This window comes from Podarcis vaucheri (genome assembly GCF_965113315.1).
Source record: "Podarcis vaucheri genome assembly, chromosome: 2".
Lineage (NCBI taxonomy): Eukaryota > Metazoa > Chordata > Lepidosauria > Squamata > Lacertidae > Podarcis > Podarcis vaucheri.
The window spans coordinates 15,505,163-15,533,138 of record NC_138760.1 but is presented as its reverse complement, the minus strand read 5'-3'; the positions used below and the strand labels follow the sequence as shown (position 1 = coordinate 15,533,138).

General features: G+C 45.7%; 2 protein-coding genes across 3 annotated transcripts in view; both read right to left on the bottom strand.

Annotated features, from left to right (window-relative positions):
* NFE2 (nuclear factor, erythroid 2) overlaps nucleotides 1–27,976 on the bottom strand; it is a 195,854-nt gene that overhangs the window by 16,727 nt on the left and 151,151 nt on the right. Inside the window, exon 1 of one of the 2 annotated variants that reach the window (XM_082212695.1) lies at nucleotides 15,340–15,595. The exons of the other annotated variant lie outside the window; for it this stretch is intronic. The gene's annotated coding sequence lies outside the window, so the exon portion shown is untranslated. Of the gene's footprint in view, nucleotides 1–15,339; nucleotides 15,596–27,976 lie in introns of those variants that run through there. 2 annotated transcript variants of the gene reach the window in all.
* Nucleotides 4,688–27,976, bottom strand: part of GPR84 (G protein-coupled receptor 84) — a 223,123-nt gene continuing 199,834 nt past the window's right edge. The window contains exon 3 of the transcript XR_014216757.1: nucleotides 4,688–5,113. The gene's annotated coding sequence lies outside the window, so the exon portion shown is untranslated. The remainder of the gene's footprint in view (nucleotides 5,114–27,976) is intronic.

Sequence of the window (27,976 nt, the reverse complement as noted above, 5' to 3'; positions counted from 1 at the left end):
AAAGTCAAATGGTTGTTTATTTCCTTGACATCTGATGGGAGGGCGTTCCACAGGGTGGGTGCCACTATTGAGAAGGCCCTCTGCCTGGTTCCCTGTAACCTCACTTCTCACAGTGAGGGAACCGCCAGAAGGCCCTCGGAGCTGAATCTCAGTGTCCGAGCTGAACGATGGGGGTGGAGATGCTCCTTCAGGGCCAAAGCTGTTTCGGGCTTTAAAGGTCAGCACCAACACTTTGAATTGTGCTCGGAAATGTACTGGGAGCCAGTGAAGATCCTTTAGGACCGGTGTTCTATGGTCCCGGAGGCTGCTCCCAGTCACTAGTCTTGCAGCCATGTTCTGGATTAGATGTAGTTTCCAAGTCACCTTCCAAGGTAGCCCTATGTAGAGCGTGTTGCAGTACTCCAAGCAGGAGATAACCAGCCCATGAACCACTCTGGCGAGACAGTGCGTGGGCAGGAAGGGTCTCAGCTGGCGTACCGAATGGAGCTGGTAGACTGGCTTATCTATGGGGGCATAGCCACAACTTTCATGTTATTATTGTGACAAATCGCAGAGGAATAGCTATGTAGTCTGTTGTAAGAAAAAAATGGAGCCTTCATTATAAAGGGCTCCTGGACAGCTCAGTCAGGAGAGCACAGGACTCTTTAATCTCAGGGTTGGGGGTTTGAGCCCCACATGGGAAGAAAGATTCCGGCATTGCAGGCGCTGATGACTCTTGCGGTCCCTTCCAACTCTACAATTCAATGATTCTACAATTCTATGAGCTACTAACATGAGTTTGACCAAACTGCGAGAGGCAATGGAAGACAGGAGAGCCTGGTGGGCTCTGGTCCATGCGGTCACGAAGAGTCAGACACGACTAAACGACTAAACAACAACACAATTCTATGAAAAGATTCCTGTGGCCCTTTGAAGTCTCCCACCTATATTGTGGCGTAAAAAGCTTCCGTGAGTGCTGGCTCACAAACATTAATTCCACCACAATAAAATTCCCAAGGCTATCCTGAGAGCCCTCCCGCAGGACATTTTGTTGTTTCGGCAACCATTGTACCAACAACCACCAGTCTTAGCCTCCAAAGGGTCTCTGGAGTCAAAGTTTTCTGCGCATTTTTGGTTAGAGATCGCCAACAACTACAATACTCCCAGTATTCTCTAAGAAGAAAGGATGACTGTTAAACTAGGCCTTTGAGGGCCCCTCCAGACTGGTTTTTTTTTTAATTGTTGCTGTATTCTGCAACATGTTCTTGATACAATAATAGTGCATCGGCCATAGATTTGTTCTGCTTTAGTTTGCTCTATGATGATTCCCCAATGCTACAACTGTCCAAGGGGGGCTATAGTGCAACATAAGCGGGACAAAAATAAACCAGAACGTTTGTGGTAGAAAAAGTGATGGGATTTCCGCATGAAGCTATGGGATATACATGGATTGCAAGTGAAGCAGTGTGACATCCCCAAAACGGTTGCAGGCACAAACTGTATTGAAAGCAAGATTGTGTCAGGGACTGTGCTGAGGAGGGCTGCACTGAGGAGGAATGGTGGGAGCCTCCCCCTCCCCCTGCTCCGGATCATGAATCTTCCCAGGAGCAGGAGGACAGTATAGATTTGGAACAGCGGTTTGCAGAGGGACATAGTTTAGAAGGAAGAAGCTAGGAAATACTGGATGGGGAACAGCTGAAAGAAGAAACACTGGAAGAGAGAGGGTTAACAGATTCACAGTCTCTGGACAGCATTCACACCCCTTCTCCAAAATCACAGAGATCTCAGAAAGTGGCGGAACAGAAAGCACAGAGGGTACAAGCTCAGGTTACAAAATGTAGAAGTGACGTAGATTAATAGGGATGGAAGGGAGTGTGGTCCTTAATTGGGAGCACCGCCATTTCTAGGAGATGTTCTTCTTTGTTCTCTCACTGTGATTATTGAAGTTTCTAACCGGTAAGTAGACTCATTTTCCTTTGTTCCGCTTATCTGCTGCCACAGGGGAGGAAGCTGATTCCCTAAAGCCTGACAGATTGCATGTGACTGCTCCAATAGCATCATGAGAACAAATCATCATGAATGCGCAGTAAAAAAATAGGTCCAGGGAGGGGCTGTGAGAGAAGCTCCATGAAAATAAGTTTGGGGAGGGGAGGTAGTCCAGAGCAGTGTTGCATGATGTAGCCCACCAGATGCTGTTGGATTACAACAACAACAACTATAATCCTTGCCCATTGGCTAGGATGAGTGCTGCTGGTGGGCTCAAGGCTGAAGAACATGGAGCATGTGCTTTACATGCAGAAAATTCCAAGTTCAACTACTGGCATCTCAAGTTGAGAAGCGACAGCAGCAGCAGCAGGTGATGGTGAAGACCTTTCTCTCCCTGGGATTCTGGAGAGCCATTTTCAATCAGAACAGAGTGGAAAATAGACCAAGGGTCTCCTTTGGACTGCAACATACTGCTGACACAATAATAGTTCATCATCGCTGGAGTCATCCTGGACCGCCTACAAATCCTTCTCCTTTATTATATGTCAGGTGATGATTTTCCAGTGTTACCACATTATTGCCATTTGGAGGAGCGCCCATGCTCTATAGCACAACGAAAGTGGAACAATAATTGTTAAGTTGTGGGGGAACATATCAGACGGCACAGCGATTCTCCAAACAGCTCTTGTTTATTCACAGGTCAGAACAGAACTGAACTGAAGGGTTCAGTCAGCCTGCTTATATAGAGCTCCAGTACAACGTAACTGTAACAACTTTCTGTAACTATCCAATCACTGAACGTCACTTTCAATCCCTTATTTGCATATGTGGACCTGAACTATCTACAGTATCCCCCTGCTGGCCCAGGGTGAGAACTTTGGTGCATAACAATAATCATTGTCTTATTTGTAGGCCGCCTTTCCATAGTTAAAACCATGCTCAAGGTAGCTTACAATGCGAAAAGATTCACATAATTACAAACATAGCAAAAGTAGTCATAAACCATGAAATAAAACACATCAGAAAGTACACAACCCAACTGAACGATCTCCATATAAATCATAGTATCTGAAAATAAAGATACAAAAAAAGTATACATAGCAGCAGCACCACCCCTTAACTAGGTTTCCTCAACCTCGGTCCTCCAGATGTTTTTGGCCTACAACTCCCATGATCCCTAGCTAGCAGGGCCAGTGGTCAGGGATGATGGGAACTCTCAAAACATCTGGAGGGCTGAGGTTGAGGAAGCCTCCCCTAAATAATATCCCAGCTCAAGGGAGCGTTCAGCAGTTTCAGCTTTCGTAGCTGGAGTCAGTCAGTCAAAAACAGAAATTTAGCCTAGTTTGGGACCACCCATTGCACTGTAGTAAAATCGCACCCCGTGACTGCAATCAGTTAATAATAATTTAATGATAATTTCATTATTTCCACCTCGCCCATCTGGCTAATGCACCTTATGCTATGTAAGGCTTTTAAAAATTCAATTTCCTTGCCAACAGCAGGAGGGAGAGGGATTAGGCAGAACTATTAAAAACCGCAGTCTACTCATGTGATTGAAGTGCAGGGATTTGGGCATCTTTTTCAAAGCAATTGTTATCTGAAATATTGCTCTTCCAACCCCTCCCTCCCCACTGCCAAGAATACTTGTGGTATGAAAAGTTCCGAGATTTCAGGAGGACATCATGGGATTGCACTGATTGGAGGTGAAGCAGTACGCTCGCCCCAAAACTTTTGGAGGTGTAAACAGTATTGGAAGTGGGGTCAATGGTAGCCAGCCCAGCACCATCGTAAGCACAAATCTTCAGGAAACCACAATGGAAAAGACATCTGTGCTGGTCCACTACACATCTCAGGCTAGACTCGCAGCCTTTCTCAACCTGTGGGTCCACAGATGTTGTTGAACTACAACTCCCATCACCCCTAGCTAGCAAGGCCAGAGCTCAGGGATGATGGGAGTTGTAGTCCAAGAACATCTGGAGACCCACAGGTTGAGAACCACTAGGCTGGAGTCTTCAAGCCCAGTAGCCTCTGTGTGTGTGTGTGTGTGTGTGTGTGTGTGTGTGTGTGTGTGTGATGCCCCCACCCTCCGTTGATTTGAGCCATCAATCCCTCTGGCCATGCTCTCCAATGTAACTGTGGTGCGCTCCTTCTCCCTGGGGGCATTTCTGGTGTGTGATGCGCTCATGGGCAAAGTACTGTTATTGTGGGAGGCCCCAAGGATCTGAAACTGCTCTACTCTCTTCCTAACACCCACCCCACCCCGGAAGCTCTCTCTGTGGTCTGCTATCGCCTCTCGCCCTTTGCTTTTCCCGTGCGCATTTCAACAGAGACTGGCCCTGCAATTTCCGATCCTCTGCTGGGATGTTGCATAAGAAGAAGAAGGGGGGGGGGGAAACCCCACACCCAGAGCTCCTGAGACACTTCAAGTCTTCTGAGGCCAATGGTGGTGATGGGGGAGAGAAAATGAATTAATATGAGCAAGGCTTCAGCGGGATTTCTAAACTATAAATTCCCCAGCTCATTTCTCCCAGCCCAAGAATAGGTAATCTGGCAAGTTAGGAAAACGAAGAGGCAATGGAGGACGCAAAAACTGCCAGCATTATGGGTGCAAAATCACCAAATGCAGATGCAGAATACCTCTGAACACCAGATCGTGGGCCCAAACAACAGGGGCTGAGCATTTGTGTTATGTGTCCACCAGAATCTTTTGACAATGATGTGAGGCTAGACTCAGTAAGGTGGTTCTTAGTTCTTGTTGACTTGTGGCATTCATTATCACATGGTGTGCTGGTTGTTCCCTACATTAGGGTTGGTTTTTTAAGGGTTGGATTAAACCCGGTGTGAGGAACCTTTGTTCTTCTAAGGCTCAGATGTAGCCCTACAAGTCTCTTTCTCCAACTCTCAGGAAGAAGAAGAAGAGTTTGGATTTGATATCCCACCTTATCACTACCTGAAGGAGTCTCAAAGCGGCTAACATTCTCCTTTCCCTTCCTCCCCCACAACAAACACTCTGTGAGGTGAGTGGGGCTGAGAGACTTCAGAGAAGTGTGACTGGCCCAAGGTCACCCAGCAGCTGCATGTGGAGGAGCGGAGACGCGAACCCGGTTCACCAGATTATGAGACTACCGTTCTTAACCACTACACCACACTGGCTCTCCCCAGGCTACTACCTCTCTCCCAAGCCCCCAGGCCACACGCCTCTGCTTCACACCCTGTGTATTTCTGCCTGGCTGGAATGTGTTACTGAACTGCAGTCATGCCTCTCACTTGCCTGGAAGGAAGACAGAGGGGTGTGGGTGTTTGTTGAAACCTCTGGCTTTTGCATGGCTGAAAATCAGCCGGTAGAAAGACGAGTTGCACTACTTGCTCTGACCATTTTTGCTTCTGGCCGATCATGGCACACAGCTTTACCCAGGACAGATTGTGGCCCTCATGCTAAGCAAGGTTCCTCCATTCTAAACAAGGTCATCTCTGGTCCAACCAAAGATCCCCCGAATGGGGCAAGCCTTCCATTCCCACTTCTCAGTGTTGAATGGTCACCTTAAAATGTGAAGGTTCATTATTATTTCACAAGTTGTGTATGTCTTTAAGGGGCCAGAGCAAACTAACGAGACGCAGCTTTACAGCTGTGAAACATAGCAGGTGTTGCTGAGTTGTATTGATTAAGCTGTGTAGTATATAAGGAGCAGCACCGAGCTCTCCCATTACCCTGGGGGATGGGTTGGTGGTTGGGTCATGTTTGTTTGTTAATATATTTAGTGTAAAAGGAGTTTTTGTTTTTGTAATTAAAACCTTGTTTAAGTTATTTTTGAGTCCCTTTTTAATGCATGGTCTCCCCGGCAAGCTCTCTGCAGCGCTACCATACTGCAAATAGCCAACACTCAGAAGGTGGTGTACCAGCCACACCAGGCGTTTGGAAATTGGCCCCATGGCTCTGTCATAAACCCATGCTTTGCATGTCTGAGCTGCCAGACTCAACCCCCAATGTCTGCAGTTAAAACAGGCGGGGGGCCTGCGGTCCTTCCTAATGCTGCTGAACTACAACTCCCATCATCTCTGACCATTGCACATGACAGCTGAGGCTGATGGGAATTGGAGAGAGTCCAGCAGCAACCAGAGTCGTGTTAGCAGGGTCTGGTTATAGTGATGGGGAAAACCTCTCCTGGCTTGAGACCCTGGAGAGACAATACCGAGGGCCGCATTCCCTTCTGTGAAGCCTTTCAGGGGCCACATCATTCCAGAATGGTAGGCGAAGCTGTAGGTGGAGCCGTGAATGTAATTTTTACCTTTGTACAGTAGGCTAGTTTGTACATACACACTCAAACAACTCTATCTTCCATCTGGACAAGCAAAAGGCACCATCAGAGATCAAGGATACTTTCCAGCCAGGCCAAACCATCTGCGGTGCAAAGCCGTGGCAATGAGTGGCGCAGAGAGTGGACTTGTGGCCTGAGAAGAGTTCTGAGATCTCCACCCCTGCCCTAGACACACATGTAGAGCCTTTATTCAGGTGGAACCTGCTTATAATGGCCCCAGGTGTGTAAGATCTGAATGACCTGTGTGTGTGCTTGGTGCACACGTACCCACAGTTATATATAGGACCCACACACTGATAGGAGGGAATGACTCCAACTCTGTTGCCAGGGCAGAAAGCAAAGCAGCGCAGAGAGTTCTGTGGCCCGGAAAGCAGATATAACACTGGCTAAAATGTATAGAACAAAAAATGAATGTTGGAAATGTAAGGAAAAGGAAGGTACTTTTTACCACATGTGGTGGAAAAGAGGTAAAAGCTTTCTGGGAAATGATATATAATGAGTTAAAGAAAATGTTTAAAAACACTTTTGTTAAAAAACCAGAAGCTTTCTTATTGGGTATAGTGAGTAGAGAGCTACCGAGACAAGATAAAAAATTGGTCTTATACGCAACAACTGTGGTAAGAATTTTGTTAGCCCAAAGATGGAAACAACAGGAGTTACCAACAAAAGAAGAGTGGCAGATGAAGTTGATGGACTTTGCAGAACTGGCGAAAGTGACGGGAAGAATCTGGAACCAGCGAGACCAAGCATTCCAAAAGGACTGGGACAAATTTATATTATATTTGAAGGACAACTGTAAGCAATTAACATCATTAGCAGGGTTATCTGAAGATTTGTAAGATGAAATTGCTACCTGTTCAGGTTGAGTAATATAATATTTTAGGTAATGATATAACAAGGATGGGACACAGGTGGCGCTGTGGGTTAAACCACAGAGCCTAGGACTTGACGATCAGAAGGTCGGCGGTTCAAATCCCCGTGACGGGGTGAGCTCCCGTTGCTCGGTCCCTGCTCCTGCCAGCCTAGCAGTTCAAAAGCAAGTAGATAAAGTGCAAGTAGATAAATAGGTAACACTCCGGCGGGAAGGTAAACAGTGTTTCCATGTGCTGCTCTGGTTCGCCAGAAGCGGCTTAGTCATGCTGGCCACATGACCCGGAAGCTGTATGCCGGCTCCCTCGGCCAGTAAAGTGAGATGAGCGCCACAACCCCAGAGTTGGCCACGACTGGACCTAATGGTCAGGGGTCCCTTTACCTTTTATAACAAGGATAGAAAACGAAGCGAAATGTAAAGATGTAAAGTTTAATTTTGTAAACCAACAGACGGGAGGGAGGGAAGTCCTTAGGCTCAGTTGAGCCAAAGAGATAAAATAAAAGGCCCAAAAAACTCTAAAGGACTATTTTGAAATCAATCTAAAGGGCGATGTGGAAAAAAGAGTGATCTGGGACGCAAGTAAAGCTGTGATGCGAGGATTTTTGATTCAACAAAATTCAATAAAGAAGAGAAAGCAGAATGAGAAAAAGGAAAAAATTTTGGAAAAGATAAAAGAAGGAGAGAAAAAATTAAGATCAAAACCAAAGTCCCAGGAGATTTTGAGGGAGATTAAGTTGTATCAAACACAATATATGGAATTGATGAACCAAGAGATAGAGTGGAAAATAAAGCAAATGAAACAAAAGACATTTGAGTCGGCAGACAAATGTGGTAAACTTCTGGCATGGCAACTTAAGAAAAGACAGAAATTAAATACAGTCACAAGTCTAGAAGTGGATGGAAAAAATATATCTAAACCCAACGAGATAAGAAATTGTTTTGTGAGCTATTTTAAAAAACTTTATTCCCAAGGATTACAAAATGAAGAGGACATAGATAAATTCCTTAATAAATATGGATTACAAAAAATCTCTCATCAAAGCAAGGTGGATTTAAACCAGAGAATAACAGAACAAGAGATAGAGGGTGCCATTCAGGACATGCAATTGGGCAAATCTCCAGGGCCAGACGGACTGACTTCCAGATATTACAAATCTTTAAAGGAATGGCTGATACAACCGTTAAAGGAAGTTTGTAACGAGATCTTAGAGGGAAAAAAGGCACCCGAATCGTGGAAAGAAGCATATATTTCACTCATACCAAAGACAGAGACTGAAAAGACTCAACTGAAGAACTACCGCCCAATTTCGTTACTTAATGTGGATTACAAAATTTTTGCAGACATTTTAGCAAAAAGATTTAAAAGAGTACTGATGGAGAAGATTCACAGAGACCAAGCAGGCTTTCTCCCAAAAAGACACCTCTCAGACAATGTTAGGAATATAATAGACATTTTGGAAAAGTTAGAGGTGAACATAAATACTAAAGCAGTTTTGATATTTGTGGATGCGGAGAAAGCCTTTGACAATATTTCGTGGAGTTTTATGAAAAAGAATCTTCATGGGATGGGGGTAGGACAAGGATTTGAGAATGGTATGGGTGCAATATATTCCGAACAAAAAGCTAAGTTGATTGTAAACAATGTAATAACTGAGGAACTTAAGATAGAAAAAGGAACACGACAGGGGTGCCCAATTTCCCCATTGCTTTTTATTTCGGTCCTGGAGGTGTTGCTGAACATGATTAGAGAGGACCAGCAAGTTAAAGGTGTAAAGGTCGGAACCAAACATTATAAGTTAAGAGCGTTCGCAGATGACCTTGTATTGACCTTGCAGGAGCCAAACACTAGTACAAAAAGAGTGTTGGAAATAACCCAACAATTTGGACAGGTAGCTGGATTTAAATTGAATAAACAAAAAACTAAAGTCTTAGGGAAAAACCTAACAGATATGGAGAAGAATAAGTTTCAAGAAGAGACAGGTCTGACGGTGGTTAAGAAGGTGAAATATCTAGGGGTTAATTTAACATCTAAAAACTTGAATCTGTATAAGGACAACTATGAAAAATGTTGGTCAGAAATTAAAAAAGATCTAGAAATATGGTCAAATTTGAGATTGTCAATGTTAGGCCGAATTGCAGTGATTAAGATGAATGTATTGCCTAGAATGTTATTCTTATTTCAAACTTTGCAGATTATTGACAAGATGGACTGTTTCAAGAGGTGGCAGAAAGACATTGCGAAATTTGTCTGGCAGGGCAAAAAGCCCAGAATAAAATATAAAATATTAACAGATGCAAAAGAAAGAGGGGGATTTGCCCTGCCGGACTTAAAATTGTATTATGAAGCAGCAGCATTCTGCTGGCTGAAAGAGTGGATGCTCCTCGAGAATACAGATATCTTGGACTTAGAAGGTTTCAATAATGCATTTGGCTGGCATGCATATCTATGGTATGACAAAATCAAAGTGCATAGTGCCTTTAAAAATCATATTGTAAGGAAAGCGTTGTTTAATGTTTGGATGAGATATAAAGATCTGTTGGAAAACAAAACCCCTAGATGGTTGTCACCCTTAGAGGCTAAGGCCCACAAGAAAGTCAATATGGAGGTCGGATGGCCAAAGTATTGTGAGATTTTAGAACAGGATGGAGAGAAACTGAAATTAAAGAGCCATGAAAAACTAAAACCCAAAGTACAAGATTGGCTCCACTATTATCAAATAATGGAGGTTTTTAAACAAGACAGGAAAATTGGCTTCCAGGTGGAAAAATCAAAACTTGAGACAGAATTGTTAGAACCCAATACTAAGAATTTGTCAAGAATGTATAACTTGCTGTTGAAATGGAATACACAAGACGAAACAGTTAAATCAGTTATGATTAAGTGGGCACAGGACATTGGTCATAATATTATGTCTGCTGACTGGGAAAGGTTGTGGAACACCGGTATTAAATTTACGGCATGTAGTGCTTTAAAGGAAAATGTGATGAAAATGGTCTATAGGTGGTACATGACCCCAGTTAAGCTAGTAAAAATTTACCATTTGCCTGATAACAAATGTTGGAAATGTAAGGAAACTGAAGGTACTTTTTATCATCTTTGGTGGACATGCCCGAAGATTAAGGCTTTCTGGGAGATGATATATAATGAAATGAAAAAGGTATTTAAATATACCTTCCTTAAGAAACCAGAGGCCTTTCTCTTGGGCATTGTCGGCCAATTGGTGCCAAAAAAGGATAGAACTTTTTTCATGTATGCAACAACAGCAGCAAGAATACTGATCGCAAAGTATTGGAAGACACAAGATTTACCCACCTTGGAAGAATGGCAGATGAAAGTGACTGACTAAACGGCCTCGGTCCAGTATACCTGAAGGAGCGTCTCCACCCCCATCATTCTGCCCGGACGCTGAGGTCCAGCGCCGAGGGCCTTCTGGCGGTTCCCTCATTGCGAGAAGCAAAGCTACAGGGAACCAGGCAGAGGGCCTTCTCGGTAGTGGCGCCCGCCCTGTGGAACACCCTTCCAGCAGATGTCAAGGCGATAAACAACTACCTGACATTCAGGAGACATCTTAAGGCAGCCCTGTTCAGGGAAGTTTTTAACGTGTGATATTTTATTGTATTTTTGGTTTTTATGGAAGCCGCCCAGAGTGGCTGGGGAGGCCCAGCCAGATGGGCGGGGTATAAATAATAAATTATTATTATTATTATTATTATATGACATTGGCGGAAATGACGAGCAGAATTCGTGACCAGGGAAAGGAGACTGCGGGAGAAGACTGGAAGAAATTTAAGATTTATCTTAAGGACTATTATAAACTTGATGAAGTTTAGAATGTCGAGATTTTATAGAGAGAAAGGGTTGCAGTAATATAAGATTAGATTAAGAAAGGACTATGATGAATTAGGACGGGAAAAAACATTTATAAGTTGCTATAAAATTTGGACATGAGGATGCAGAAAGGGGAGGTATGGGGAAGTCCGAGGAAAGAAGTTTATGAAAGGACATTATGAAATTATATTTGTTTGTTTGTCTGTTTTTCTTTTATGTTTGTTTGTTATAAAAACTTTTGTAAAACCAATAAAAATTTTATAAAAAAAAGAGATAAAATAAAAGGGTAGAATGTTACGTAATGTGATTATATGTGAAACCAATAAAAATCATTTACAACAGAAAGCAGATATAACGCAAAGACTTCTGGTTCTATCCAGGAGAGGGCATTAGATTGAGAACACGTGTACATGCATACATGAGCACACACGTGTGTTATTCGTATTTCTATCTGGAATATACACGCACGGAGAAACACACACATATTTTGGAATGTTCCCATAACACCCAGGTAACAGTGGTCCTAAAGGAAGAGTGTTATGTACTGAAGTTCTCATCCTGGGCCAGCAGGGGGATACTGTAGATAGTTATGCAAATAAGGGATCGAAAGTGACGTTCAGTGATTGGATAGTTTTAGAAAATTGTTACAGTTACATTGTACTGGAGCTCTATATAAACAGGCTGACTGAACCCTTCAGTTCAGTTCTGTTCTGGCCTGTGAATAAACAAGAGCTGTTTGAAGAATCGCTGTGTCGTCTGATATGTTCACCCACAACTTAACAAAGAGTGTGTGTTCTGCCCATCTCCACCAACACAGATTGGGCAGGGAGTAATTTGTGGTGCTATTGACAGATGCTGCTTCACACAACACAGGAGGAAACAGCATGGCAGAGAGAAGTGATACGGTACACGAAGATCAGAAGAAGCCTGCTCAGGAGAAAGAAGCAGAGCAGACCTGCAAGACAGTCAAGTTAAAACTTCCATGTTAACAGAGGGACCTCCAAACACACACACACACACACACAAAGTCACATTCCTATTACACAATGACATCTCCGGCAAGCAGGTTGACTAGACAGTTTGGATCGTGTAGATTAATGCACCACCACAAACCATAACGGGGAAATAAACAAGGTGCAAGCCCCCTCCCCCGTACACTTAACATGTAAAATAGGAGCTGTCGGAGCTAAAAACGCAACACACACAACACTGAAAGTCCCTTTGCTCTGGAAGCCCTTATCCCAAACTGCAGATGAGGGGTTGGGAGCTCATGGAAAGCACTCTGAACATGCTCAAAGGCACTCCTTTTTATCTTTTTATTCCTGCCATCTTCCAAGGAGCTTAGGGTGGCCTTTTAACATAACATCAAAACATCTGCTAGCCTGAGGGAGAAGGGTACTGGTAAAATCCTCCTTACGACTTGCCAGGACCATACTGCCAGGAGCCAAGCTACAATTTTTAGGAGGGTTGAAAGCAGTTTGAGAGAGGTTTTGCTTTATGCAATGCACACAAATGTTCCTTTTTGCCTGCTGCTGTCGCCTCTGGATAAATAAGTTTTGCAGGTTTCTGAAATAAGAAATAACTTCTTCAGCAGAGGCATAAGGGCAATGATACAAATAAAACAATTTAATATATATTTATGTATATAAGCAGTGCTTTTTTCTGGGGGGGACGGGGACGCATACCCCTAAACTTTTTGAAAATCTTTGTACTTTTGTCCATTTACTGTATTTATTTCCCCCGATTTGAACTATAAAGTGGTGGTTTTCTTGAGTCAAAATGAGAGTACCCCTAAACATTTTTTTTGTAGAAAAAAGCACTATATATAAGTCTCTCTCATTCTTTCTCCCTCTCTCTCTTTCTCTGTGTGTATTTGTGTCTTTCTCTCCGCCATGCAAACAAACACTACCATCTCTCTATCTCTCTGGTCAACATTATTCAAACTAACTTGGTTAAAGGTAACCCATGGGACTTCATAGCTAAGCAAGGCTTTGAGTCTCACACGCAAATCCAGTGCTCCACTACATTCCTCTGGCTCATGTACCTCACACGTTCCCAGACTCAAGAGACATATTTTCTATAGGGCATTTGTGATGATTTGTGTTCGTGTTGCTGTCAGGGCTGTCAGACACAACCCCACCTTCAATACTATTTGCTCCTGCAAAAGTGTTTGGGGTGTTATACTGCTTCATTTCCCACCAGTACATGCGCTGAAATCCCATAACTTTTCATACCACAAAAATCTGAGGGATCGGGTTGTCTCACTTTTATTGCATGATAGCCCCTCCAGACAGCAATAGCACCGGGAAAGCATCATACTTGTAATAAATGGATCTCCTTTCCTATTGGCATCAGGCAGCAGCCTTCACTGTTCTCTTTGCTAAAAAAAATGTTTTTGTTTAGAAAAGGCTAGCTGGCACGTGTTTTAATTGTGTGTGTTTTTTAGCTTGTTGATTTCTATTATTTTTGAGTGGTTTAAATAGTTGTTTTTAACTGGTTTTTCCACTTATTTTTAAATTTATTCCTTTTTTCTAAACCGCTTTGATGCTTTATGGCAATCAAGCAGTAAATATTGTGAAATAAATAAGAAAATCACAGCTAATAAAGCAGAAAAAGACCACCACCACCACCCTCTTATTGTGTCAGGAACATGCTGCAAGAAAACACCCCAAATAAAACATCAGTCTGGAGGGACCCTGAGCCACAACACCCAAATCCAATACCTGCACCTCAGCCCTGGATTCAAATTACCGTATTTTTTGCACCATAACACTCACTTTTTTCCTCCTAAAAAGTAAGGGGAAATGTCTGTGCGTGTTATGGAGGGAATGCCTACGGGTGGCATGCCTACGGATTTTCCTCCTCTAAAAGCTACGTGCGTGTTATGGTCGGGTGCGTGTTATAGAGCGAAAAATATGGTAACCCCGGGTGGCTCATACCAGAAAGAGCTGGCCGGCTACACACCTCCCTAAACAACTTCCACCTATCGTGGACCCAAAAGTTTGTGTTTACTCCAGGATTCCCACAGGTCATCTTGCATCATGATATTGGGGGGGGGGGGATGCCTTCACAAGCATGCATGAAGCAATTGCATACCCCAGCTCAAGAAGTATAGGGATGTTTCCATTTGCAAATGCCCAACTCCCCACCCCCGCTGTTATAACGGCTATGGCAGCCACTTTCTTTTATCCTCTCACAGGCAGGTTGTGTTGGCTTGCAATACAAATGTACACGCACAAGACTTGGAATAGGTGAAGGATGTTTCTCTTCATCTGTGTGGTTCTGTATTGCTGAGTTGTGTTTGTGCACAAGGCCGCTTGTTGCTGGCCTGTTTGCAAGTCAACCTGCGCACTTCAAAAATGCCCGTGCAGAATGAACGGGTGCAGGGTGTGTGTGTGTGTGTGTGTGTGTGTGTGTGTCAACAACTGCATCAAGCAAAGGCTAGTTTACAAATATTTTGCAGCAAGCAAATACACACAGCCATTTAACATCCTAACCCAGAGTCTAAAATTACCTCTCTGCCCCACAGGAGAATGCTGCAGCCTAATGCCACAGTCAGACCATATATTCAAAGTCGCAGGGAATACTGGGAACTGTAGTTTGTTAAGGCTGCTGGGAACTTTAGCTCTATGAGATCAGAACCCTTAACAAACTACAGTTCCCAGGATTCTGCGCCACCATTAAAGAGGTGCAATTGTGCTTTAAGAGCATGGTGCAAATGTGACTTGGTGTGCGTCATTTGTATGTACAAATGTTCTGCTCCCTTCCACCCCTGGGGTGCAGGAAATAATTACATTTTCCCTTGCAAAATGAGACACCGTTGCTCAGAAAAAAAGAGACTCAACAGGAACAAGCCATTAAGGTTCCTGATCAAAACACCCCATAAACGGACCTGCAACTTCAACACTGGATATGGTCAGCTGAGGGAAAGAAGCTTCTTTGCTCATGAGACGCAAACCAAAAAAGTCCCTGGAGCCCATGTTGTATGAGTTCAGTCCTTCTGAAAAAGCTACCTGCCCAAAATAGTGAAGGACATGACATGGAGGAGGCAGAGAGCCTGAGGGACTTCTGTCAACAACCAGAGTTTTCTGGGGGTGAGTAGAGGGAGAGATTTGAAGGTGATGCCTGTCTACCCCATGGGCCAGGGACATGGCTGGCCCTAGAATTTCTAACATTCATTTGGGAAAGGAGCGGGGACTCTCATAGGAAGAGATCCTGCTCCCTCTTCTCGCTCCTGCTACAGCCTTCACCCCTCTCTCTCACCTGGCCACGCAACCAAGGAGACAAACAGCCCCCCCTTGCTAGAGAGGGCTGCAAACAATGGTACCCTTTGAGGCAGTGGCAGCATGGCTTCTTACCTGCTGGAATTCCTAGCTGCCTGGGCCAGGTGTGCAGCCGGAGAGGGTGGACGAGGAAGCAAAAAGGGAAAAGGGTCTCCTCTGGGATGTGCAGGAGAAAGGACCCCCCCAGTTTTCCAAGCGGTGGGTGCCGTTTTCCCTTGACGGGCTAGGGCTGCTCGAAAAGGGCCCTCAAGAAGCTTCCATCGCTGCAGCAGTCGGTCCCACAAACTCCAGGTGGCTGCAGAGTGCGTGTCCCGCCTCGCCTCGCCTCGCTGGGGGCTGCTGATATTACATAACAGGAGCCGCCCCTGTGCAAGGGGCAGGGAAACCACAGGGCCGGTGGCGGCGATGGCTCAAGGGTTTTCTTCCCTCCCACAAAGCCTTGTGTTGCACCCTGCCTTTCCAAGAAAGGCCACAGAGCCGTCTCCTATCTGCACTTACAGAGCGAGAGTCCACAGAACACCACAAACACACACACACACACACACCACACAAAGGAAGAAAACTAGAGAGAGGGTATCTGCCGCTCCGAGGCTACCCTGGCACAAACATACCTTGCAAACAGATATAAACGAACAGGGATGCCAGAGAACGGAATAAAACAAAAGGGAAGACAAGCAGGAGTACACGCAAGACGGCACTTCAATACACAGCACAGGGCCGGCTCTGTCATTAGGTGGGGTTAGGCAGCTGCCTCAGGCGGCAGATGATGAGGGGCTGGGAGAAGATGGAGTGGTATGTGTCATACGGCCTGCCCTGCGCCCCCTAAACTAGCCTGCTGCACCCAAGTATAGTGGCGGGTGATCTCTCTCACCTCTTGTCGGTTTCTGTATATGGAATTGGTGGAGGTGGTGAGGCGCCATCTTGTCCTTTGCCTCAGGCGGCGGAATGTCTTCCACTGGTCCTGAATGTGCAGGTCACACTCAGGCTGTGACACAACCTAAGTGTTCCCACCTGCAAGGAATAACTGGACGCAGCGTGAGAAAGCTCACGACAAACGCTCCACAGGGACACACTGCAAGATGGTGCTGGGCGTGAGGAGAGGTTACATTTCAGATACAAGGCCGCCATTTAAGAAACACACAAAGAGAACCAGAGGTTGTAGCTATGCTACAAACCCGAGGAATAATTTTTTTTAAAAATGCTTTAAATGTTCTTGGGGTTTCTTGAGAATGGTCGTTTTGTAGCAATGCTAAGCATTCCTGGGTGAACGTCTTAATCCTGTCATGGGGTTACGGTTCCCAGGGTTTCTTGAGGGAAACCATGACAGTGCACTAGATTACAGTAATAGTGGAGACATACCCACCCAGTCCCATGCCATTCTCACTGTCTTGCACATATCTTTCTCTTTCGCTCACTATCTTCCATGCTCTCATAAGCTTGAAAAAAGAGACAAGGCATATATTTTTGTAAACTAATAAACCTTTAATATATATATATATATATATGCAGGTTTTGGTGTCTTCGGGTGTCTTCCCGTGTAAGAGTCGGGGTGTCTGTGCGACGTTTCGACGAGGTCTCACTCGTCATCTTCAGGCTGGTGCTTTCGGCTTCTTGTTACTGGAACAGAGCAGAATCTGGTGTTTGAGTTCCTATAAATACTGTTGAGGGGTGTGGTGTATAGCCTCCAACGTTCTGGGCAGAGAGGAAGTTCCTATATTAGTGTGCCTTTTCTTCTTTTGTTCCTTAATTACTTGAGGGATATCTTGGGTGATTTCATGAGTGATATTCTGAATACCACTGGGTGGGTCATTAAGTGTAGATTAGTTGCTAAAGCTCTCGTGTCTTGACCTCTTGAGCTTGTGAAGAGTTTTTCTGAGAAGATGGCTGTGCTGCATTTAGTTGTGCTCTGGCTTGGCTTCGTGTATAGGGGCGAGCTGTGGTTTTGTGCCTTGTGCCAGCCAGATCTGTGTAGGGATTGCAGGGGGGTGCAGCATCCGGAGGTGCCACTATAGTTTGGCTACTGGATGGAGTCTGTAATATGTCTGTGGAGAGGGTCTGGGTTTGGGTCTGGTGTGGTTGATTGGTGACGGCGTTCTGTGTGCCTCTGGTTCTGGTGTCGGTTTTTGTGGGGAGGGCTAATTTCCAGATGTCTGGCAGGCGGGACGTGTCGTCACGCTTGTTCATGTTGTGAGGGTGTTTCTCTATCTCGATGGCTTCCATGATTATTCTCTTGTGGTGATGTTCCATGTTAAAGAGCAATTTGGAATCTGCAAAATTAATTTCGTGTCCTGTTTCTTTCATGTGTTGGAAAAGAGAGGAAGTTTTTTCTTCTTTTTTGACGGCATTCTTGTGTTCTGCGATACGTGCATTTATTCGTCTGTTTGTTTGTCCAATGTACGTGGCTGGGCAGACTTTGCAGGGTATTTCATAGACCCCTTGGTTTTCCAGCTGGATTTTGTCTTTTGGGTTTCTGAGGATATTGGTTATTTTTTGGTTGGTGCAGAAGGCTGTTTTGATATTGTGTTTATGGAGGATTTTGCTGATTTTGTCTGTAGTGCCCTTGATATAAGGAAGGAGGGCCATGCCATTGTTTTCTTCTGTGTCTTGGTTTTTGGGGGGTGTTTCTTTTTGGATTAGCTTCGTAACCCTGTTTTTCTGGTATATATATATTTGCTTTCGTAGATTTTCACGGGTACAGGAATGCAGGTTTTGGTGTCTTCGGGTGTCTTCCCGTGTAAGAGTCGGGGTGTCTGGGCGACGTTTCGACGAGGTCTCACTCGTCATCTTCAGGCTGGTGCTTTCGGCTTCTTGTTACTGGAACAGAGCAGAATCTGGTGTTTGAGTTCCTATAAATACTGTTGAGGGGTGTGGTGTATAGCCTCCAACGTTCTGGGCAGAGAGGAAGTTCCTAGATTAGTGTGCCTTTTCTTCTTTTGTTCCTTAATTACTTGAGGGATATCTTGAGTGATTTCATGAGTGATATTCTGAATACCACTGGGTGGGTCATTAAGTGTAGATTAGTTGCTAAAGCTTTCGTGTCTTGACCTCTTGAGCTTGTGAAGAGTTTTTCTGAGAAGATGGCTGTGCTGCATTTAGTTGTGCTCTGGCTTGGCTTCGTGTATAGGGGCGAGCTGTGATTTTGTGCCTTGTGCCAGCCAGATCTGTGTAGGGATTGCAGGGGGGTGCAGCATCCGGAGGTGCCACTATAGTTTGCCAATATCCTCAGAAACCCAAAAGACAAAATGCAGCTGGAAAACCAAGGGGTCTATGAAATACCCTGCAAAGTCTGCCCAGCCACGTACATTGGACAAACAAACAGACGAATAAATGCACGTATCGCAGAACACAAGAATGCCGTCAAAAAAGAAGAAAAAACCTCCTCTCTTTTCCAACACATGAAAGAAACAGGACACGAAATTAATTTTGCAGATTCCAAATTGCTCTTTAACATGGAACATCACCACAAGAGAATAATCATGGAAGCCATCGAGATAGAGAAACACCCTCACAACATGAACAAGCGTGACGACACGTCCCGCCTGCCAGACATCTGGAAATTAGCCCTCCCCACAAAAACCGACACCAGAACCAGAGGCACACAGAACGCCGTCACCGATCAACCACACCAGACCCAAACCCAGACCCTCTCCACAGACATATTACAGACTCCATCCAGTAGCCAAACTATAGTGGCACCTCCGGATGCTGCACCCCCCTGCAATCCCTACACAGAACTGGCTGGCACAAGGCACAAAATCACAGCTCGCCCCTATACACGAAGCCAAGCCAGAGCACAACTAAATGCAGCACAGCCATCTTCTCAGAAAAACTCTTCACAAGCTCAAGAGGTCAAGACACGAAAGCTTTAGCAACTAATCTACACTTAATGACCCACCCAGTGGTATTCAGAATATCACTCATGAAATCACTCAAGATATCCCTCAAGTAATTAAGGAACAAAAGAAGAAAAGGCACACTAATCTAGGAACTTCCTCTCTGCCCAGAACGTTGGAGGCTATACACCACACCCCTCAACAGTATTTATAGGAACTCAAACACCAGATTCTGCTCTGTTCCAGTAACAAGAAGCCGAAAGCACCAGCCTGAAGATGACGAGTGAGACCTCGTCGAAACGTCGCCCAGACACCCCGACTCTTACACGGGAAGACACCCGAAGACACCAAAACCTGCATATATATATATATATATGCTTAAAAAATAAAAATAAATAAACACCCCTCTCAAGAATTCCATGCAAAATATGCTCCTGACCACTCCTCTTCCTGTCACATTCTCTCTCTCTCTCTCTCTCTCTCTCTCTCTCTCTCTCCATTAGGGTTTAGTTTTGAGATTAATTAGTGCCTCCTTTGGGAAAGGTCTGTACGGTAGCAACATGAGAACCGGCCTTTTCTGCAGTGGCTCCCCATTTCTGGAATGCCCTCCCCAGGGAGGTTTGGCTGGCACCTTCATTAGACACCAGCAGAAGAATCCGGTTTTTTTGGGGGGGGGGAAAGTACTTTTAAACATTTTTTCAATTCATCATAGATCATCTCCCAATACTCTTTTACCCTTTTACATGTCCACCACATATGAAAGAATGTTCCTTCTGCCTCTTTGAATCTCCAGCACTTATCTGATTCTGCCTTGTACATCTTATCAAGTCTGTGAATCATTTCCAGGCAGTTCTCCTTCAAAGAATAACATGCTGTAAATTTCAAATCACTTTCCCAGAGTTTGTCCCAGAGGTTAATATCTATATTGTGTCCTATATCAATTGCTCAGTGTGTCACTGAGGCTTTAACAAGCTCGTATTTTGTTTCCCGTTCTAATAACAGAGTACAGTGGTACCTCAGGTTACATATGCTTCAGGTTACATACACTTCAGGTTACAGACTCCGCTAACCCAGAAATATTACCTCGGGTTAAGAACTTTGCTTCAGGATGAGAACAGAAATTGTGCTCCGGCGGCGCAGCAGCAGCAGCAGGCCCCATTAGCTAAAGTGATGCTTCAGGTTAAGAACGGACCTCTGGAATGAATTAAGTACTTAACCCGAGGTACCACTGTATACATTTTAGACAAACGTTTCTCTTTGTTTTGTAGAAGTTCTTTTTTGAATTGTTATACACACACACACACACACACAGTATTGGAAGCTACCCAGAGTGCTGGGGCAACCCAATAAAATGTGTGAGGTATAATTAGTAAAATTATCGTTATGGAATGGGAGGTCCCTATTTTCACTGGAGGAATGAAAACACCAGGCGAAAACATTCCTCTTCAACTAGGCATTTGGTTGATTGACATCTGATGCCCTTTTAAATGTGTTGTGGGAGGGGGGATTATTGGTTTGTTGCTATTTTTATTTTTACTATGTATTTTGTCGTTTTCATATTGTAATTCTATGTTGCAAACCACCCTGAGATCTGCGGATGAAGGGCGGGGTACAAATTAATTTAATAAATAAATACAACTACAGTTTCTGCAAGACTGGATCCTCTGCCTTTTCATAGCATCCCGACAGGCAGAAATCAAACAGGCGCAGCCCTCCCCAGCACTTACCTCCACGTGCATAAAAGATTCACCTGCTTCATTCCGGCCTGCCCAGCTGTCATTCAAGGCTGAAGAGCAGAGCTAGGAGAATGGACCAGTTGCTGCCTCTCAGTCTAACCTACCTGCCAGGGTTGCTGCGGGAAGAAAACGAGGAGGACGAGAACCGCCTACGCCATCTGGAGTGACTTGGAGGAAAACGTGTTCTATAAATGCAATAAACAAAATTATAGCAACAAATAAAAATAAAATAAAATGCAATGATGCCCTGAAACATGATCCAACTGTGGACATCTACTGTTACGCACTTCCCACAAGGTAAGGCTTGTGGTTTCTTGCCTTGATGCTTGTGGCCAATACATGTGGCCTTCTGTGCATGTGTCCTGGCAGAGAAAGCACTCTGCCTATTCTTCTGCTCACTTGAAACCAATCAGGGGTCAGCAAACTTTTTCATCAGGGGGCCGGTCCACTGTCCCTCAGACCTTGTCGGGGGCCGGACTATATTTTGAAAGGGGAAAAAATGAACGAATTCCTATGCCCCACAAATAAGCCAGAGATGCATTTTAAAGAAAAGGACACATTCTACTCATGTAAAAGCACGCTGATTCCCGGACCATCCGTGAGCTGGGTTTAGAAGGTGACTGGGCCGGATCCGGCCCCTGGGCCTTAGTTTACCTACCCACGTTAGGGCATGGGAAAGATGCCTGTGCCTTTAATAGGCCTGCGCCTGTAAACATCCGGAATATTTACTGGGGGTGATAAAAGAGGCCTTTGTTTCCCCACTCAGGAGTGGGATGGCCCCATGAGGAGGGAGCCCCTCTTGTAGCAGGTGGATGCGTGGATGGCCAGACAATATGCTTCCAACTTGTTCATGCCTCTCCTTCCAACATCTGCTGCCCACTACTTGCTTAATATTATTTTTAAAGTCGGTTGAGAGTTCCACCTGCAGTTGTCCCACCTCCTTCTGCATCTGGCCCTGCCCAACACGGAAACCCAGAGGGTTGTCCATGAGGAAACATGGCCCACTCTGGCTAATAAAGGTTCCCCACTCTTGCTATAGAGGGATGCGGGTGGGTTAAACCACAGCGCTTAGGACTCCCATTGCTCAGTCCCTGCTCCTGCCAACCTAGCAGTTCGAAAGCACGTCAAAGTGCAAGTAGATAAATAGGTACCACTCCGGCGGGAAGGCAAACGGCGTCTCCATGCGCTGCTCTGGTTCGCCAGAAGCGGCTTAGTCATGCTGGCCACATGACCCAGAAGCTGTATGCCGGCTCCCTTGGCCAATAAAGTGAGATGAGCACTGCAACCCCAGAGTTGTCCGCGACTGGACCTAATGGTCAGGGGTCCCTTTACCTATACCTTTTACTCTTGCTATAGGGCAACTCTTATGACAGCCACTCAGATGGATCAAACCCATTCCATAAGCTGCCTCCTTTCGTCAGGTTGCATGTTTACGAAGCAGGATAACATCACAATGTAGGGAAATTGTATGACCCGGGTAAAATCGCTGCAAAAATATCTGTAGTTTGCCATGATTGGGGAACAGAACGTGGCAGAGTGTGTGTGTTTGAGGGTGGGAATGGGCAGCTGAAATAAAACCTAGGATGGGACGCATTTCTCCTGCTCAAGGTCCTTTTCCCATCCTGTGCTGCCAAACGTAAAGGTAAAGGGACCCCTGACTATTAGGTCCAGTCGTGGCCGACTCTGGGGTTGCGGCGCTCATCTCGCTTTATTGGCCGAGGGAGCCGGCGTACAGCTTCCGGGTCATGTGGCCAGCATGACTAAGCCGCTTCTGGCGAACCAGAGCAGCGCACGGAAACGCCGTTTACCTTCCCGCTGGAGTGGTACCTATTTATCTACTTGCACTTTGACGCGCTTTCGAACTGCTAGGTTGGCAGGAGCAGGGACCGAGCAATGGGAGCTCACCCCGTTGTGGGGATTCAAACCGCCGACCTTCTGATCGGCAAGTCCTAGGCTCTGTGGTTTAACCTACAGCGCCACCCGCATCCCGCTTCACTGCTAAACATAGTCACATGCTAAATTAATTAAGTTAAAAGAACCGGTCATACGTCTGTATCGATTGCTGGCTTAGAAGGTCATTAGCATATTTTTTGGGGGGGATGGGCAGTTTGTCACATGAGCAGTGATGTTTCGCTGGGTTGTCCATACATCAGCAGACATTGACTTCCATTTGCTCCTCACTTGAGCGCAACCTACCTATTTTCATTCCCAGCAGCCCAAACGATAGGAGCATGCCTTTTTCCAGTTGCACATCGGAATTTCAACAAACAACAGTTTGGAGGAGTCGTTCTCTCGAGGTCTCACGCCATGCGGAGGATTTCTTAATTGCAGTACATATATGGGGACTTTGGAGAGGCTTGTGCAAGACCTCTTTTTCAGGATTTTGGTAGAGCTAAATGCTAGTCTTGTGCAACACCACTCTATACGTACACATTTTTTTCCAAGAAACAACAACAAATGGAGATAGATGTTGATCCTGTCTGAAAAGCACGAGACTCCCTTTAGCCCACAGTGAACAGAAACAAACGTATTTCAACAACCTGTTTGCAACATAAGGACCCCATCTGGAAGCACCCATACACAAAACTATAAAGTATTGTGTTCAGTGGAACCGTCTCCCTGTCAGCATCGCCCTTGAGCCAGTGCCACCAACTGGACTCATCCACTTCAGCCCTGACTGGGCCAGGCGAGCTGGGGTAGCACTTCCAGAGACCACCTTCTGCAAAGGAACAGGTCTAAGTGCTGTGGACTCACAACTCAGAGTTGTGAGCACCGGATTCACTCCGACAAGAAGACAGTCGTCGCACAGCAGAGTACAGCAGAGCATAAACGACTCGGAGAGCAGCTCTGTAGAATATCTTCTTTTATTCTATCCAAAACTATAATACACAACTATGTACAGAGCTAAATGAGGTCTAAATGAAAATGCTGAACTGCACTGAGTGTCTGCAGCTGCTCTTAGCAGCATCCTTATCTATACATACAATCTCTCTCTAACACTCAGTCTCTCTCTCTCTCTCTTTGATGTGAGGCTGGAGCGGAATAAGTAGAGAGCAGAAAGCGCCCCCTCCTCTCTAGAGAATCAGCAGAGAACATCAGCAGATTCTTGGATATGGGAGGGGTGAAATCTCCTCACTCCCTGGTAAGCGTGCCCAGAATTGTGGGCACTTCTGACTGTGTGGCTATAGCTTAATATCTGACCCACTTCCCAAATACCTACAAAGGATGTGTGCAATACAATCCAGTGAAGATGGCTCAAAAAACCACTGTTTTAAAGCATGGTTTGCTTGGATTGATCACATTATGCCACATAATATAAAGAGGCAGGGGGGAGAGAACCTCAGGCCTGGGGGCTGAAGGCAGTTCTCCCAGTATTTTGGGTGTCAACACTCTCTAAAGCTCACACCATCCCCTGGCCCGATTCCGCAACCTCCTTAGGTGCTTCTGGCCTGGCTGAAATGTACCCTCTAAGGCTCTCGTTTGCCTGGATTGAGACTGGAGAAGCGAATGGGTGTCCGTAGAACCCTCTGACTTTTGCATGGCTGAAGTGCAGCCACATCCGAAAGGAAGAGTCACCTCCATTGTCCAACCTGCTTTTGCATCCGGTCCTGCCCATCGCTGGAACATGGCCCCCAGAAGGAAATGTGGCCCTCTCTGGCTAATAAAGGCTCCCCACTCCTGCTATAGGGCAACTCTGACGGCAGCTGCCCAGACGGATAAAACCCGTTCCAGAAGCTGCCTCCTTTCGTCGGGTGGCATGTTTACGAAGCAGGATGCCATCACAATGTAGGGAAATTGTATGACCCGGGCAGAATTGCTGCAGTAAAATGTCTGCAGCTTGCCATGAATGGGGAACAGAAGCTGGTCAAGTTTGTCTGGGGGGGGGGGGGTGTGGATAGCCAAAACAAGACCTAGGAAGGGATGCATTTATCCTGCTCAAGGTCCTTTTCCCACCCCCCTGCACTGGCAACCACAGTCACATCCCACAACACTGCCCACCACAGGAAGGTCGTTACTGTGGTTTCTGTGGCTCCTCCTGTCTCTTTCTGCCATATGGACAACTTAAAAAAACAACCAAAAGTTCCCCAGGGGCTGGATCTATTTCTGGATATTCCCTGTAGGCGTCTTTGCATGCAACACAGGAATTTGGGCAGAGAGACAGAGATGGATGTCACTGTCACGAGAGCTGTGTGTATTGCAGTCCTGTTGCACTTCATAGGGAAATTCCAGAGGCAAGATTATTTTGGCTGCCCATTAATTCTGAGGGCAGCAAGAAGCTGGCATTTGAAAGGATATTGTAGGCATGGCTATCAAGTGGATGCTACCTATGTAGGCTTGCTTGCAACCCTTCCCCTGTAAGATTTAATCCAGTGCCTTAAAGCAGCTGAATGAAGGGAGAGACTTGGCTTTCCGGTGTGAACATTCCGGGTATGTTCGCATTAACACTCCCACTGCTAGTTTCTGAAGTTATCTTCATGTGACGTTAGCCACAATCTCTATTGATTCTGCAGCTTCTTAACAAATATTGCTGTTGGATGCAGTCTCCCCCCACCAGCTTCAGTCCAAGCAAACTTAAGCAACATTCACTTCATACTTCAGAATTGAGTGAACATTTGTGACAGCCGTTGCACATGTGCAGATAAGTGTGCAGGCAAAGATAGCTTCATGAATAGGAGTTCTGGGCGGGTTGTAAGGGGCAGGGAACCCAAAAGGGCCATATGAGTTGGGTGACCAGATCTCTGCCCCCTCTCTGGTGTGAACAACATTGTGCAAATGGGGCTTGAAACACCTCGGTGTGTTTTAAGCCGTGAATGTGAACATATCCCTTGTCTCCCAGCGTGGCACGGTGGGCTGTTTTGGTTCAGGGCGATGAGTACCTTCCCCCTGCTAAAAGGCACGACTTCATGCAACAAATGGAGCCAATATCAGTCCAGCCCCTTCTAGCAACATGTTATTTGCACACAGACTGCATACATGTTGGGTCTGAAGGGCATCAAAATTAGACGCTGCATGTCATTGTGACGAACAGCATGTGCGTACATATCAACACACATGTTGAATGTAATGTGTGAACAGCCTTAAGCGAACAGGGCCTTAAGGGGGACACAGAAGTCCAGAACGGCAATTGGAAGGGGCCCCAATCTAACCCTCTCTGAAGTCACTATCTGCCAAGGCCACTCCCCACAGTCTGTGGGATATTATGAAACCAGAAAGGGTGGAGGGGAGGAGGTAGCTGGCAGGGCCAGGAAGGAGCCTTGTGTTGAGTTATCAGCTCCTCACAAGGCATCCGCCTTCCTGACTTCCTGTGCAACTGGTCGACAGGCTTCTGCGGCAGTTATTCCTAAGCCAGACGCTTCCCCCTACCAACAGTCAGGATCCCCCAGAGACAGACCAGCTGAATATCCTCACCGCATCATGATGCTCGGGGGGGGGGGGCAGAGGTGCCAGGAGGTGCAGGGGATAGAGACCCTCACCCATCATCATGTATGCATATCCTTGCAGCGGAAACAGAAAAAAATCCTTAGGGCTATAGTCCTATGCATACTTAACTTGGGAGTAAGCCCACAAAAAAGAAGGGACGCGGGTGGCGCTGTGGGTAAAAACCTCAGTGCCTAGGACTTGCCGATCGCATGGTCTTTTGGTTCCAGCTCCTGCCCACCTAGCAGTTCGAAAGCACCCCTAAGTGCAAGTAGATAAATAGGTACCGCTTTCTAGCGGGAAGGTAAACGGCGTTTCCGTGTGCTGCTCTGGTGGCTGGCTCGCCAGAGCAGCTTCGTCACGCTGGCCACGTGACCCGGAAGTGTCTCCAGACAGCGCTGGCCCTCGGCCTCTTAAGTGAGATGGGCACACAAGCCCAGAGTCGGACACAACTGGCCTGTACGGGCAGGGGTACCTTTTTAAGCCCACAAAACAATAGCTATATAAATCAATGAGACTTGCTTCTGAGTAGACATGGTTATGAGTGGCCAGCTCCTAATTCTTTCCTAGGGTTTGGTAGCTCTGCTGATAAAATATGGCGTTTGCAGCTTTCCGAACCGCACGGAAGGGGGGACATTACACAGATGGGGTAGCTTCTGCCACCATTGCATTTAGCACGAGAGCAGAAGCCATTTATTTATTTACTGAATTTATATACCGCCCTATATCCGGGGGTCTCAGGGCGGTTCACAGAATAAAATCAAGCTATAAAACCACAAAATACATGATAAAAAATAAAAACAACAAACCAATAGTCGTCGTCCCCCCCCAAAAAAAAAACATTTTAAAAGGGCATAGGATGTAAATCAGGTCAACCAAAGGCCTGGTTAAAAAGGAACATTTTTGCCTGACGCCTAAAGGTGCATAATGAAGGTGACAGGTGAACTTCCCTGGGGAGAGCAGTCCAAAGATGGGGAGCCACTGCAGAGAAGGCCCTGTTCTCATGTTGCCACCCTCCGGACCTCTTGAGGAGGAGGCACACGAAGGAGCGCCTCAGAAGGTAATCTCAGGGTCCGAGTAGGTTCATATGGAAAGAGGCGGTCCTTGAGGTATTGCGGTCCTGAGCCGTTTAAGGCTTTATAGGTCAAAACCAGCACTTTGAATTGGGCCCGGAAACTAATTGTTAGCCAGTGCAGTCAGACCAGGGTCGGTGTAATATGCTAAAACCGTCTTGCTCCGGTGAGCAGCTTCGCTGTTGAATTCTGCACTAGCTGAATTTCCAAACCATCTTCAGAGGCCATACTAAAACAACAAGAAGAAAAAATCCCTTCTGTTCAACTTGTAAAGTAGTACAAACCCACTTAGGATCTGGAGCTGACAATCTTGCTCCTTGGTTTTTTCTAAGTGCTAGAATTCATTGGCTTTCGCTGCTACCTTTGGCTCAGAATCCAGCAAAGCAGTGTCCTTGAGAAAATACTTGAATCCCTTCCCCTGCATTCAGTTCCTCACCCTTGCCCTAAGACCCCAGACACCTACACAATCTTTGAAGACTTTTTGTCTAGCACCGCCAACTTTGTTGTTGGTCTCCGCCCCTGAAATATACTCAGAGTCGAGAGTGGATTTCATGCTCTTTATTCAGCTCATAGTGGTGAGGAGGAATGAATGTCCCCTCAAAGTATCTGATTTATATACATTATTTACACAATGGGCTGCACGTGATTGGCT